This window comes from Oncorhynchus keta, chromosome 17 (assembly GCF_023373465.1).
Source record: "Oncorhynchus keta strain PuntledgeMale-10-30-2019 chromosome 17, Oket_V2, whole genome shotgun sequence".
NCBI classification, from domain to species: Eukaryota; Metazoa; Chordata; class Actinopteri; order Salmoniformes; family Salmonidae; genus Oncorhynchus; species Oncorhynchus keta.
The window spans coordinates 3,803,823-3,816,666 of record NC_068437.1 but is presented as its reverse complement, the minus strand read 5'-3'; the positions used below and the strand labels follow the sequence as shown (position 1 = coordinate 3,816,666).

Below are 12,844 nucleotides of genomic sequence, written 5' to 3'. Positions count from 1 at the left end.
GTTTCCTCGCACTGTGGTAAATGCTATCCCTTTGGAAAATGAAACTGTCAGTGTCTCTTCTAGAACAGATTTGGTCAGGCTTTCCAGGATTCGCTATGTTGTGACATAAATCTCACATTGTTGGCTTACCCTCCAAATCTAATGTCTTTGTTCTTGAAATTGCATTTTAATGCTGCTTGTTACTGTGCACTCTTCTTCCCCATAGTAATACCATAGCGATATCCATGAGGAGCTGGCATGACCAGAGGGTACATTCAGTGTATGTGATTAGCATGATTGCGCTCATTTGTGTCAGTTGCATTGAAATCCCAGACGTGATCACGCTAGCAGCAGGCAGGAATAATTTAGTGTGATTGTGACGTCCACACGGATAGTATATTTTCCACAATGTTGAGATTTTAGTGTAGTGTTTCATTAAACGTTACATTGATATACTCAACAGGTGAAGTGAGGTAAGCTTGATTGCTTCTTCCCTGCTGAAGTGTACATTATATAATTCATTATTACAATGTGGGTTCCGGAATTATTGGATCCCTTGATAAAGATGAGAAAAAATACCAGTATAAAATATATAATACAAAAAGACGACAGTTGAAGTAGGAAGTTTACCTACACCTTAGCCAAATACATTTAAACTCAGTTTTTCACAATTCCTGGCATTTAATCCTAGTAAAATTCCCTGTCTTAGGTCAGTTAGGACAACCACTTTATTTTTATTATTATTATTATTTTAAGATTGTGAAATGTAAGAGAAGGATTTATTTCAGCACATTCCCAGTGAGTCAGAAGTTTACATACAGTCAATTAGTATTTTGTAGTATTGCCTTTAAATTGTTTAACTTGGGTCAAATGTTTCAGGTAGCCTTCCCCAAGCTTCCCACAGTAAGTTGGGTAAATGTAGGCCCGCTCCACCTGACAGAGCTGGTGTAACTGAGTCAGGTTTGTTGGCCTCTTTGCACGCGCACACTTTTTCAGTTCTGCCCACACATGTTCTATAGAATTGAGGTCAGGGCTTTGTGATGGCCACTCCAATATCTTGACTTTGTTGTCCTTAAGCCATTTTGCCACAACTTTGGAATTATGCTTGGGGTCATTGTCCATTTGGAAGACCCATTTGCGACCAAGCTTTAACTTCCTGACTGATGTCTTGAGATGTTGCTTCAGTATATCCACATAATTGTCCATCCTCATGATGCCATCTATTTTGTGAAGTGCACCAGTCCCTCCTGCAGCAAAGCACCCCCACAACATGATGCTGCCACCACCGTGCTTCACAGTTGGGATGGTGTTCTTCGGCTTGCAAGCATCCTCCTTTTTCCTCCAAACATATGGTCATTATGGCCAAACAGTTCTATTTTTTATTTTATCAGACCAGAGGACATTTCTCCAAAAAGTACGACCTTTGTCCCCATGTGCAGTTGCAAACTGTAATCTGGCTTTTTTATGGCGGTTTTGGAGCAGTGGCTTCTTCCTTGCTGAGTGGCCTTTCAGGTAATGTCGATATAGGACTCGTTTTACTTTGGATATAGATACATTTGTACTGGTTTCCACCAGCATCTTCACAAGGTCCTTTGCTCTTGTTCTGGGATTGATTTGCACCTTTCACACCAAAGTGCGTTTGTTATCAGTAAAATTACTACAACTGAATTTACACGGCAACATTTCTTAAACTTAGGGAAGATAAACATTTTCTCCAAAACGAAATATATTATATTAGTTGGCAGGGGTCATTACTTTGTTTTGATGTATTTCTGATACCTTTCTGGTAAATGTTTTTTAAATCCCCTTTTTCCCATCTGTTTATCCCCCAAGAATTTGATGAAAAATGTATCTATGCTTTAATTTCCAAACAATATGCAATCTTAGCTTTCATTTGACACCCAATTTGATATGCTCTTATGAAAGTTGCATGGTGATGCTCATGGTCCCTTTTAGATGGAAATGTCCAAGAGGGAAAGAGAGCGAGTCGAATGCAGCAAAATGCCTCAGGAGAATGGGGGAAAAGGAGCGTATTCCAATATAGAAGAGGAGAGGGTTGTTATGTAACAGTATAACCCTCACGTGTAGATGCCACATCCATAGTTCCGATACAGTGATCCTTCACTGTGGAGTCTATCGTGTCTGACTCTTCCCTCCAAGCGGTGGAATCAGTGAGCATACTCCTCAGAGCATTCACGCTTCGGTGCCCTTAAATCAAGTGTGCTTAAACCGCTCATCACTTGCAGCAGGGGAAGGGAGAGGGAGGGATGAGTGAGACATGTCAGTCACATCAGGCTTAAAGGATATTGACTGATTGAAGCTTGCCCTATCAATTGCATTTTGAACACTAGCATTTCCTTCATCACTGTTGAAATATAGACTACCATTGGATGTGATCCTCGTTTGTCTCGGCCATTGGTTTCTTATTTGTATTGGCAAAACACACACACACACACACGTCCGCATACCTTGTTTTGTTCCTGGTCATTGTGTTTGTTTGCAACATTCATTGTCCACTTACATTGTGGTATTGTATACTCTTGAATCTTGGGTGGTCCTTTTGTAGCTCAGTTGGTAGAGCGTAGTGCTTGTAACGTTATGATAGTGCGTTTGATTCCTGAGACCACACATATGTAAAACGTATGCACGTGTGACTTTCGACAAAAGCGTCTGCAAAATGGCATATACATTTTACACTTGAGTGTACAAAATATTAGGAGCACCTTCCTGATATTGAGTTGCACGGCCTTTTTCTCTCAGAACATCTTCAATTCGTCGGGACATGAACTATAAGAAAGCGTTCCACAGGGATGCTGGCCCATGTTGACTCAAATGCTTCCCACAGTTGTGTCAAGTTGTCCTTTGGATGGTGGACCATTCTTGATACACAGGAAACTGTCGAGTGTGAAAACCTCAACAGTGTTGCATTTCGTGACACACTCAAACCGGTGTGCCTGGCACCTACTATCATACCCTGTTCAAAGGCACTTCAATCTTTTGTCTTGCCCATTCACCCTCTGAACAGCACACATACACAGTCATTGTCTCAAGGCTTACAAATCACTCCTTAACCTGTCTTCTACCCTTCATCTACACTGATTGAAGTGGACTTAACAGGCGGTATCAATATGGGATCATAACTTTCACCAGGATTCACCTGGTCAGTCTGTGATGGAAAGAGCGGGTTTTTTGTACACTTAGAGTATTATCTAAGTGAGAACGGCCAGCTCACTTAGAACAGAACATCCCTCAGGAATTAGTATTGTGTTCCCTTTAAAGCTGTTATGTAGGCCTATACGGTTCAGAGTACTTCTATTTGATCTTCTTTTTAAGAAAAGAGAGCTATGAGAACTGTGGCATTGTGGGGAGTGTTCGCTCTGAAATTGGAAGGTTAGGATCCCCGGGCGAGTCCACGCCCCGTGGAAATTCAATCGGCATAATACAAAAATCCCCTTCACAATCTGTCAATTTAGGAGCTCCCGTGTGGTGCAGCGGTCTTAAGGCACTGCATTGCATGCATTAGTGCTAGAGGTGTTACTACGGTCCCGGGTTCCTATCCCGGACTGTGCCACAACCGGCTGTGGTTGGGAGTCCCATAGGACGGACCAGCGTCATCCGGGTTAGTGGAGGGTTTGGCCCGGGGGGGGCTTTATTTGGCTCATTGCGCTCTAGTGACTCCTTGTGGTGGGCCGGGTACCTGTGGGCTGACCCCAGATGCCAGTTGAACGGTGTTCCGGGTTAAACTGGCGGGTGTTAAGGAGCGCGTTTAGGCGGGTCATGTTTCAGAGGACGCATGACTCCACCTTCGCCTCTCCCGAGCCCATTGGGGAGTTGCAGCGATGTGCCAAGATCTAAAAATTGAGGAGAAAAAGGGGTTAAAATACAAACAAACAATCTGTCAATTTAAGCTAATTTAAGCTAGAGGTATCTGTTTTTTTTGCTTCTCAATTCCCCCATCTGCAATTGTTGCTTTTCCTCATCTATTATGACCCCTTTTCAGACACTTTAGAACAATCTTCCTTCAGATTTTTTTTTTAGGGGGTACTATCTGTTGTTCCATGTAGGGAATCTGTTATTCAATGCATTTGTGTGTGCTAATAGCAGTAAGGCCAATTCAAAATCAAATTGCTAAATTATTCTTGGTATGACCTTTAAATAAAAAAAATAAAAATCCATATTGCTTAGTAGAACCCCTCCCCCGTCTTAGACGGGGCTTAGTCTCTTATGGGTTTAAGTCGATAGATTGGGGCTAAGGCCCTGCGATAGACTAGCATCCTGTCCAGGTGGTCCTGTCAAGCTGCCTCAAGCTACAGGAACAGGACATAGGCGCAGGAGCCTATCAGCCGTTCCGGCTCGCACATGCCAAGGCTCGTGCAAGGCTACTTATGGAAAGACTCCATGTACTTTCTGTAGAACTGCTCCCTCTGTATTCATTGGTAGGCTGAAAGAACAGGGCCACGTTCTATCCATTGATCTGCTGCCTTCTGTAAGTTAATGCTCTAAATGGGCCCAAGTTATTTCAGGAAATCCTATCATTTTTGCCCGATTGAAGTCAGTGGCTTAATTACTTTTTTTTGGACTCATTTTGAGGAGCGAACTCCACATTGCAGTAATATGACGCCAGCTAATGTATACTGCAGATGAGATTAGTTATCCAAGCGATGGGACCAACTCTGAGTCACGTTCCGCTTTCCCATTGGCTAAACGAGAGGTCCTGGGGCTCTGAGGACACGGAGAGACTCAAACTGCATCACTGAGGAAATAATTGAGGTTGATAATCTACTTATGTTGAAGACGTATTTCCTCCATGCCGACCAATGCCAGTCAATAAGGGTGGTAATTTAGTAACAAAGAGGAGCCTTGATGCATGCATGGCTAATCTGTTGACCAGAACGGGCATCACGTTAGCTTTTCCCTGCCTCCAGGAGTAGCCCCACCCAACCTCGGGGCATCGATCAGTCTAACACTGATTTGGCCCGTTTTGTGTCCAAGTTGAATACATGTGCCATTTCTATGCGCACGATGCAGCAAAAGCAAGGGTCCTCAGGAGACGCCAGAGAGGAAGGCGTTGAGACTCGAGGAGCCTTGGTGTCTGCTGAACCAAAAAGGTGCTCACCATCAACCACAAGCTGTTTGTTGTGGACACTCGTCAAATAGGACATTAACTTTGGGGATCATTTTATAGCTGGGGTGTAATACGAAAATGTATTATGCAATCAAGCTGATTGTTTCCCTCCTTCCCTGCAGACGGCCCAATATTTGCTTTCAATATTTATAGAATGCACTTCAAGAGTCTGTCACATTCTCGGGTTTCATTTCTGAGTGAAGGGGAAATAATAATGGATGGTTATTGATTTGATTTTTGAATTAAACTGGCACATGATTTCATTATTGAAATGCATGATGTAAACTGACTTTTGATTGTCATCCAATGGATTACAATGCATGGGGACTTCTACCGTATGGGTTCTCTGTTTGATTATTAAAGTGGAATGGCTGAAGTAATTGATAAGATGATAGGTTAACCATTAATGTACCTGACAAGTATTAAGTACACCAGAACCCCTTTAGGCAGTTGGGCCTTATGACTACATGAAGTTTTGTATTCCAGCGCAAACGATGCAGATTACGTCCCAGGTCAAAGACAACATTAGTATGTCTGACTCGCTGATGTTCTGCTCAACCAGATCCATCTTGCCTCCCAGCACCTTCCCTTAGCCCCCACCTCTTCAGTGTTTCTTTTTTATTAGTCTCTTGCCAGGAGAGTTGAAAAGCTATATATTTTCTCAAGTATAAATTAGATGTTTTTCTAGAGCGCTGGGAAAAGGAAAAGTGAAAAACTATTTTAGTGGAGATTTATTAGTTTTTTTTAATTGGTCAAAAAGCAAGGTCTCACCTTGGCTTTGTAAGAGGATGAAATACAATATAGAGAATACAGCAGGAATGTTCAGCCAAATAACATTTTAAAGACTACCTTTCTAAGTTCTTTAGGTACCTTGTAGGCTTGTGGCGATTTTACGATAGCATCGTCTTACCACACAATGATTGAAAGTCACCGTTGATGTTGACGACATCATGATGTGACAATTTGAGAAACAATGGTTTAACCTATTTGAACTTGACTGGCACCACGCAGTACAGAACAGAGTCTCGCAGCACACAGCAGGGCGGCACACAGCAGGGCGGCACACAGCAGGGCGGCACACAGCAGGGCGGCACACAGCAGGGCGGCACACAGCAGGGCGGCACACAGCAGGGCGGCACACAGCAGGGCGGCAGCACACAGCAGGGGGCAGCACACAGCAGGGCGGCACACAGCAGGGCGGCACACAGCAGGGCGGCAGCACACAGCAGGAGGGCAGCACACAGCAGGAGGGCAGCACACAGCAGGACAGGGCAGGACAGGGCAGCACACAGCAGGACAGGGCAGCACACAGCAGGAGGGCAGCACACAGCAGGAGGGCAGCACACAGCAGGAGGGCAGCACACAGCAGGAGGGCAGCACACAGCAGGAGGGCAGCACACAGCAGGACAGGGCAGCACACAGCAGGACAGGGCAGCACACAGCAGGACAGGGCAGCACACAGCAGGACAGGGCAGCACACAGCAGGACAGGGCAGCACACAGCAGGACAGGGCAGCACACAGCAGGACAGGGCAGCACACAGCAGGAGGGCAGCACACAGCAGGAGGGCAGCACACAGCAGGAGGGCAGCACACAGCAGGACGAGATGGAGTTCCATCTCAAAGTTGTTTGAATAGCCTAAAACCATAAGATGAATGTAATGGAGTTCCATCTCAAAGTTGTTTGAATAGACGAAAACCATAAGATGAATGTAATGGAGTTCCATCTCAAAGTTGTTTGAATAGACGAAAACCATAAGATGAATGTAATGGAGCTTGGCACACTTGATTCATCCAGTTTTAACATTCAATTTTTCACTGTATCCCAATGATTATTTTAGATATTTCCCAATTCAATGCACAATGCCCATTTTGAACAATTACAATGTTTTACTGGAAAAACTGCAGGTGCAAAGTTTAGTAACAGAATGATGGTAAAATGGCCATCAGTTTTATTCTATGACCAAACTTTGTATCTGTACAGTTCTTCCTGTAAATGGGCTGTAAAATGTTCTTTGGAAATTGTTAAAGGTAGTCCTTGTGCATATAGTTCTATGGTTTGTGAAACTTTTAAATCAAATATGTTTTTATTATGTATACATTTTAAAGTGATAAAGCTAACTCTCAGCGTAATTGCTTTAACATGAAATTGCCCAGAATCAATACAGTACTCAGCTGGCATTCCACTGATTCCTTTTTATGATGGAAACACTTTCAACCGATGGACAAAATAAATATCAGAATCAATGCCACCACTACAGCATTTCATTTCATTTCATTATCGATTTGAGCATTTGTCAGGAATGGTGCACAACAGACTTAGTGAATGTGCTAATTTACATCCCCAGGCAGGATACAAGGCACATACATGTCAAATACATGTCAGATCTGCGTGTCTCCAGATTGAAACGACATGGCTCCTCTTTGAAGATATTTCTTTGTGCGAAATTATTTTCTTTCTCCCTTCAAACATTTACCCCATTTAGTCGTTGCTCGTTTGCACTGGTGAACATCCTGTGAGGGCAATGAACTGTTGTCTGAATGGAACACACCGAGCATGGGGCATACCTCAGGGATTGAGGGGAAGCAGATGGCAGATCTTCAGTAATGGAGAATGTAATGAGGTTGAAAAAATGTCATTACCTAAGACAATGGCGCTCCTCTCTCTTGGGGGTCAGGGTGTGAGGTGTTGGGGTCTGAGTCGCTGACACGGGGTCAGCCTTGGGAGTTTCCAGAGTAGTGTAGTTTTTCCTCTTCCGTGTGGTTGAACAGCTCAATATTCCACAGGGGGCTAACACACGTGTTCCACTGGCACTAAGTGTTGCTGGATGAGGCTTCTCAATATTCCACAGGGGGCTAACACACGTGTTCCACTGGCACTAAGTGTTGCTGGATGAGGCTTCTCAATATTCCACAGGGGGCTAACACACGTGTTCCACTGGCACTAAGTGTTGCTGGATGAGGCTTCTCAATATTCCACAGGGGGCTAACACACGTGTTCCACTGGCACTAAGTGTTGCTGGATGAGGCTTCTCAATATTCCACAGGGGGCTAACACACGTGTTCCACTGGCACTAAGTGTTGCTGGATGAGGCTTCTCAATATTCCACAGGGGGCTAACACACGTGTTCCACTGGCACTAAGTGTTGCTGGATGAGGCTTCTCAATATTCCACAGGGGGCTAACACACATGTTCCACTGGCACTAAGTGTTGTAGGCCATATACTGAATTAAAGGGCATAGCTGTCCACACTATTCTAACTGTGCAGTGTATGACTCATTGACCGTGTCCTTCATAGGAAATGATAAACAAGATACCCGGCTCTGTCTCTCATCGTGGCATATGACATGTCTGCAGGTGTGAAGTTACATGTGATTGTTTATGCACAACGGAAGTCTATTGTGCAATGAGCACTGTCTATGATGTGAACAAACATCATACTCAGAAAATGACAGTTGAGATTCATGTTTCCTAACAGGCTTTCTATTCTCACTGTGTAATGGAAAACAAGAATGGAAATCCATTATGCCATCTATCAGATGAACAAACAATATTCACTTGAAATAGTTGCAGTTAGTCAATGGAAAGTTTGAGTAGTCTGTGGACCGATGCTCATAAATGGAGTCACAGAGAGGGAGTTCATTCTGTTTCAACTTAGGAATGACATCAATTCAGCAAATGGAATTCAGGCAATTCAACTCATAACTTAACTTTTAGTCTCTGACTTTGACCTTCGTCTTTGCTGGCTCATAAATATAGCTCCAGTGCTTTACTGAAAAGGCCAATGTTTGTCTTGTGACCCACGCTTCCTGCTTGTGTTTGGTGTTCTGTTGCTGCATGTCCCTTTGCTCTCTCAGCTCTCAGCTATTGATGGAATGTCAGGGTGGGAGAGCAGAACCATGGCTTCTGTCTGAGCACTTGAGTGTGCCCCTATGGGCTTACAAGCCAGCTAGCTATAGGTAGGCCTAACTAAAGTTTATTTCACCAATTCTGCGGTGAAGTACAAACCTCTCTACATAGTACTGTTACTCCTTCCATCCATGAAGGATTTTAGATTCAACTGGTTACCATTGAGGATATGGTTATGTGGCCTTTTTTTCTCCTAACTTAATTGGAAGTCTAGAAAAGGTCTTAAAACACTGACTTTGGGGCATAGTTGTGTATGAACCTTTAGTATACCAACATACTGTACTACAATGTTGTATGTATGTAGGATTGAGGTGTATGGCATGTTATTAACCAGGTCTACAGGTCTATAGTCCCTTCAAAGTATTCATGCCCCTTGACTTATTCCACATTTTCTTGTGTTACAGCCTGAATTCAAAATGGATTAAATTGATTTATTTTCTCACCAATCTACAAACACGACCCAAATAATGACGATGTGAAATACATGTTAGAATCACCTTTGGCAATTTGCTACTTTATTGACATTTCAGCTTTGAACAAATGTCAAAAACATAATTCCACTTTGACATTATGGGGTATTGTGTGTAGGCCAGTGACACAACATCTCAATTTAATACATCTTAAATTCAGACTGTAACACAACAAAATTAGGAAACAGTCAAGAGGTGTGAATGCTTTCTGAAGTGGTATTCAAACTTTTTCAGCGGGGACCCCATTTTCTCAGTATGAATCTCTCGCGACCCCCACCCCAAATCTATTGACACAACCTTAAAATCTTTAAATGTTTATTTTTACATCAACAAATAAGCTTCAATTCATGAAATGTTCATATCTTATCAAAATGAAATTAAACCTATAAATACATTTACTTAAATTGTATATTTCAAACGATCTTTCTCATAAATGTTCTTACATTGTTAATGGTTTTTAATTGGTACTGTATGTTTTTTAGGAGCTCAATTCACACAGGCTTTCTATTGGAGGCTCATCTAACTTATCTCCTGACAGAAAATACCCTACAAAAGTAAATTAAATTCCTCACTCAGTGAGTCTTCTCACCAACTTCCTTAAAATAACCCTGAAATATAAATCTATTTTTCCCTCTTTCATGTAGCTTATTATTCCTCATTGTATAATTCTCCTTTCACAATAAGCTGAGACGTTGCTACAAACTCTTTCTCTCTCCCTCGTCATTTTTTTCCTCCCGAATACTTGAAGTTGCAAATCATCAGCGAGCTAATTTTAGGACCGAGTTGCTTTAAATAGAATGTAGAATCCACATGATGCTGGAAAACGCCAGGGGATTGCCTCCATGTTCTGATTACTTCATTTATATGCTAAGCGCTAAACAGAGCGCTGATTGATATTGATGCCGTGCTTTTCTCTGTGGTGACTCAGTGCTCAGAGTCTTAGCTCCTTTGCGCAGCCTCATCATCTGCATGCAGGTACTCATGTCTACTCTGCCCCGCGACAATTTATTTTTTATTAGGGTGAAGAAATGTTGAATTTTGATTGAGAAGCCACACAAGATTTGTCATAGATTGTGCTTGTGTGTCTGTGTTACTCCTATGGCCCTGGAGAGAGCGGGTCTTATTATCCCAGGCTTTATAGTGGTTGTGCCTTTAGTGGATGATGCAGTCAGAGAATGTTTTTAAACACGGTATGTTGTAGTTACCAGTACATTGATGAAAACTCCCATGTCAAGGGAATACATTCATTAATGTAGGCCTATATTCAAACGGTGCTGCTGGTTACGCAATTCTTTCTGACCAAAATAGACTCAAATCACGAGATCTAAGCGAGGCTTTTCATTTCCAGGTTTTTCCTGATACATCTGCAACTTTGATGGCATGTAATTTGCACTAAGCTGATCCTAAAATTACATTGTTCTGTATGCTCCTCCACTGGCAGCCATTTTTAACATTTGACCCTCTGCACTCTATTGTTTTCCACGTGAGACACAGATAGACATTGTTGTATTTTAAGACAATGGTGGTTTGAGAGTTGTTTTTCTCTGCAACGTTATTTTTGCATATTTCAAGCAATGTTGTTTATAAAGTGTCCAATGTGTGTCATTCCACAATGAACAGAACTTTGTTGTCTTTTCAAACAGGGAGAGGCTATATGGACACGCCTGGTGCCACAATTGACGTCGCGCAGCTGAGAGTCAAATTGAGACTAATGGATTCAGTTCAGTCAGTCGTCCTGATGAGCCCTTCCCAGCTATCTAGTTAATGCTTCCGGCAAACTTCAGCAAGAGTGTGAAAGTTGTCTGCCGAAGTTGGAATCATTCCGTTTTATTTGATGTAGATGTTAAAGGTCTAGTTGTACATTTCCAGTGAAAATCACTAGCTGCAATACATGAGCTTTAGCTGTCACCCTGGCCTGTATTATATCACCTTTATTTTAGCTACATTAGTTGTACATTTCCAGTGAAAATCACTAGCTACAATGCATGTGCTTTAGCTGTCACCCTGGCCTGTTATTGGAAATTGCTCCCAGGGATGGGAGGTCTACCATTTTTTTTAAAGATAGTCTTGGCTGATTTCTTTTGATTTTCATATGATGTCAAGCAAATAGGCACTGAGTTTGAAGGTAGGCCTTGAAATACATCCACAGGTACACCTCCAATTGACTCAAATGATGTCAATTAGCCTATCAGAAGCTTCTAAAGCCATGACATAATTGTCTGGAATTTTCCAAGCTGTTTAAAGGCACAGTCAACTTCGTGTATGTAAACTTCTGACTCACTGGAATTGTGATACAGTGAATTAAGTGAAATCTGTCTGTAGACAATTGTTGGAAACATTACTTAGACCTCTGAAAAAACATTGTAGATCTCCACAAGTCTGGTTCATCCTCGGGAGCAAACGCCTGAAGGTACCATGTTCATCTGTACAAACAATAGCATGCATGTATAAACACCATGGGACCACGCAGCGGTCATACAGCTCAGGATGGAGATGCGTTCTGTCTCCTAGAGATGAATGTACTTTGGTGCAAAAAGCGAAAATCAATCCCAGAACAACAGCAAAGGACCTTGTGAATATCCTGGAGGAAACGAGTACAAAAGTATCTATATCCACAGTAAAACAAGTCCTATTTCGACATAACCCGAAAGGCCGCTCAGCAAGGAAGAAGCCACTGCTCCAAAACCGCCATAAAAAAGCCAGACTACGGTTTGCAACTGCACATGGGGACAAAGATCATACTTTTTGGAGAAATTTCCTCTGCTCTGATGAAACAAAAATAGAACTGTTTGTTCCGTAACGACCATCGTTATGTTTGGAGGAAAAAGGGGGAGGCTTGCAAGCCGAAGAACACCATCCCAACCGTGATTCACGGGGGTGGCAGCATCATGTTGTGGGGGTGCTTTGCTGCAGGAGGGACTGGTGCACGTCCCAAAATAGGTGGCATCATGAGGGAGGAAAATTATGTGGATATATTAAAGCAACATCTCAAGAAATCAGTCAGGAACTTGAAGCTTGGTCGCAAATGGGTATTCCAAATGGACAAGGACCCAAGCATACTTCCAAAGTTGTAGCAAAATGGCTTAAGGACAACAAAGTTAAGGTATTGTAGTAGCCATCACAAAGCCCTGACATCAATTCTTTCGAAAATGTGTTGGCAGAACTAAAAAAGCATGTGCGAGCGAGGAGGCCTACAAACCTGACTGTTACACCAGCTTTGTCAGGATGAAAACTTATTGTGGGAAGCTTGTGGAAGGCTACCTGAAATGTTTGACACAAGTTAAACTATTTAAAGGCAATGCTACCAAATACTAATTGAGTATATGTTAACTTCTGACCCACTGGGAATGTGATGAAATAAA

At 42.5% G+C, this 12,844-nt stretch overlaps 1 protein-coding gene across 3 annotated transcripts in view; it reads left to right on the top strand.

The window, feature by feature from the left end:
• The window catches only part of peak1 (pseudopodium-enriched atypical kinase 1), a 260,338-nt gene that overhangs the window by 89,502 nt on the left and 157,992 nt on the right, over positions 1–12,844 (top strand). The gene's annotated exons all lie outside the window — the stretch shown is intronic.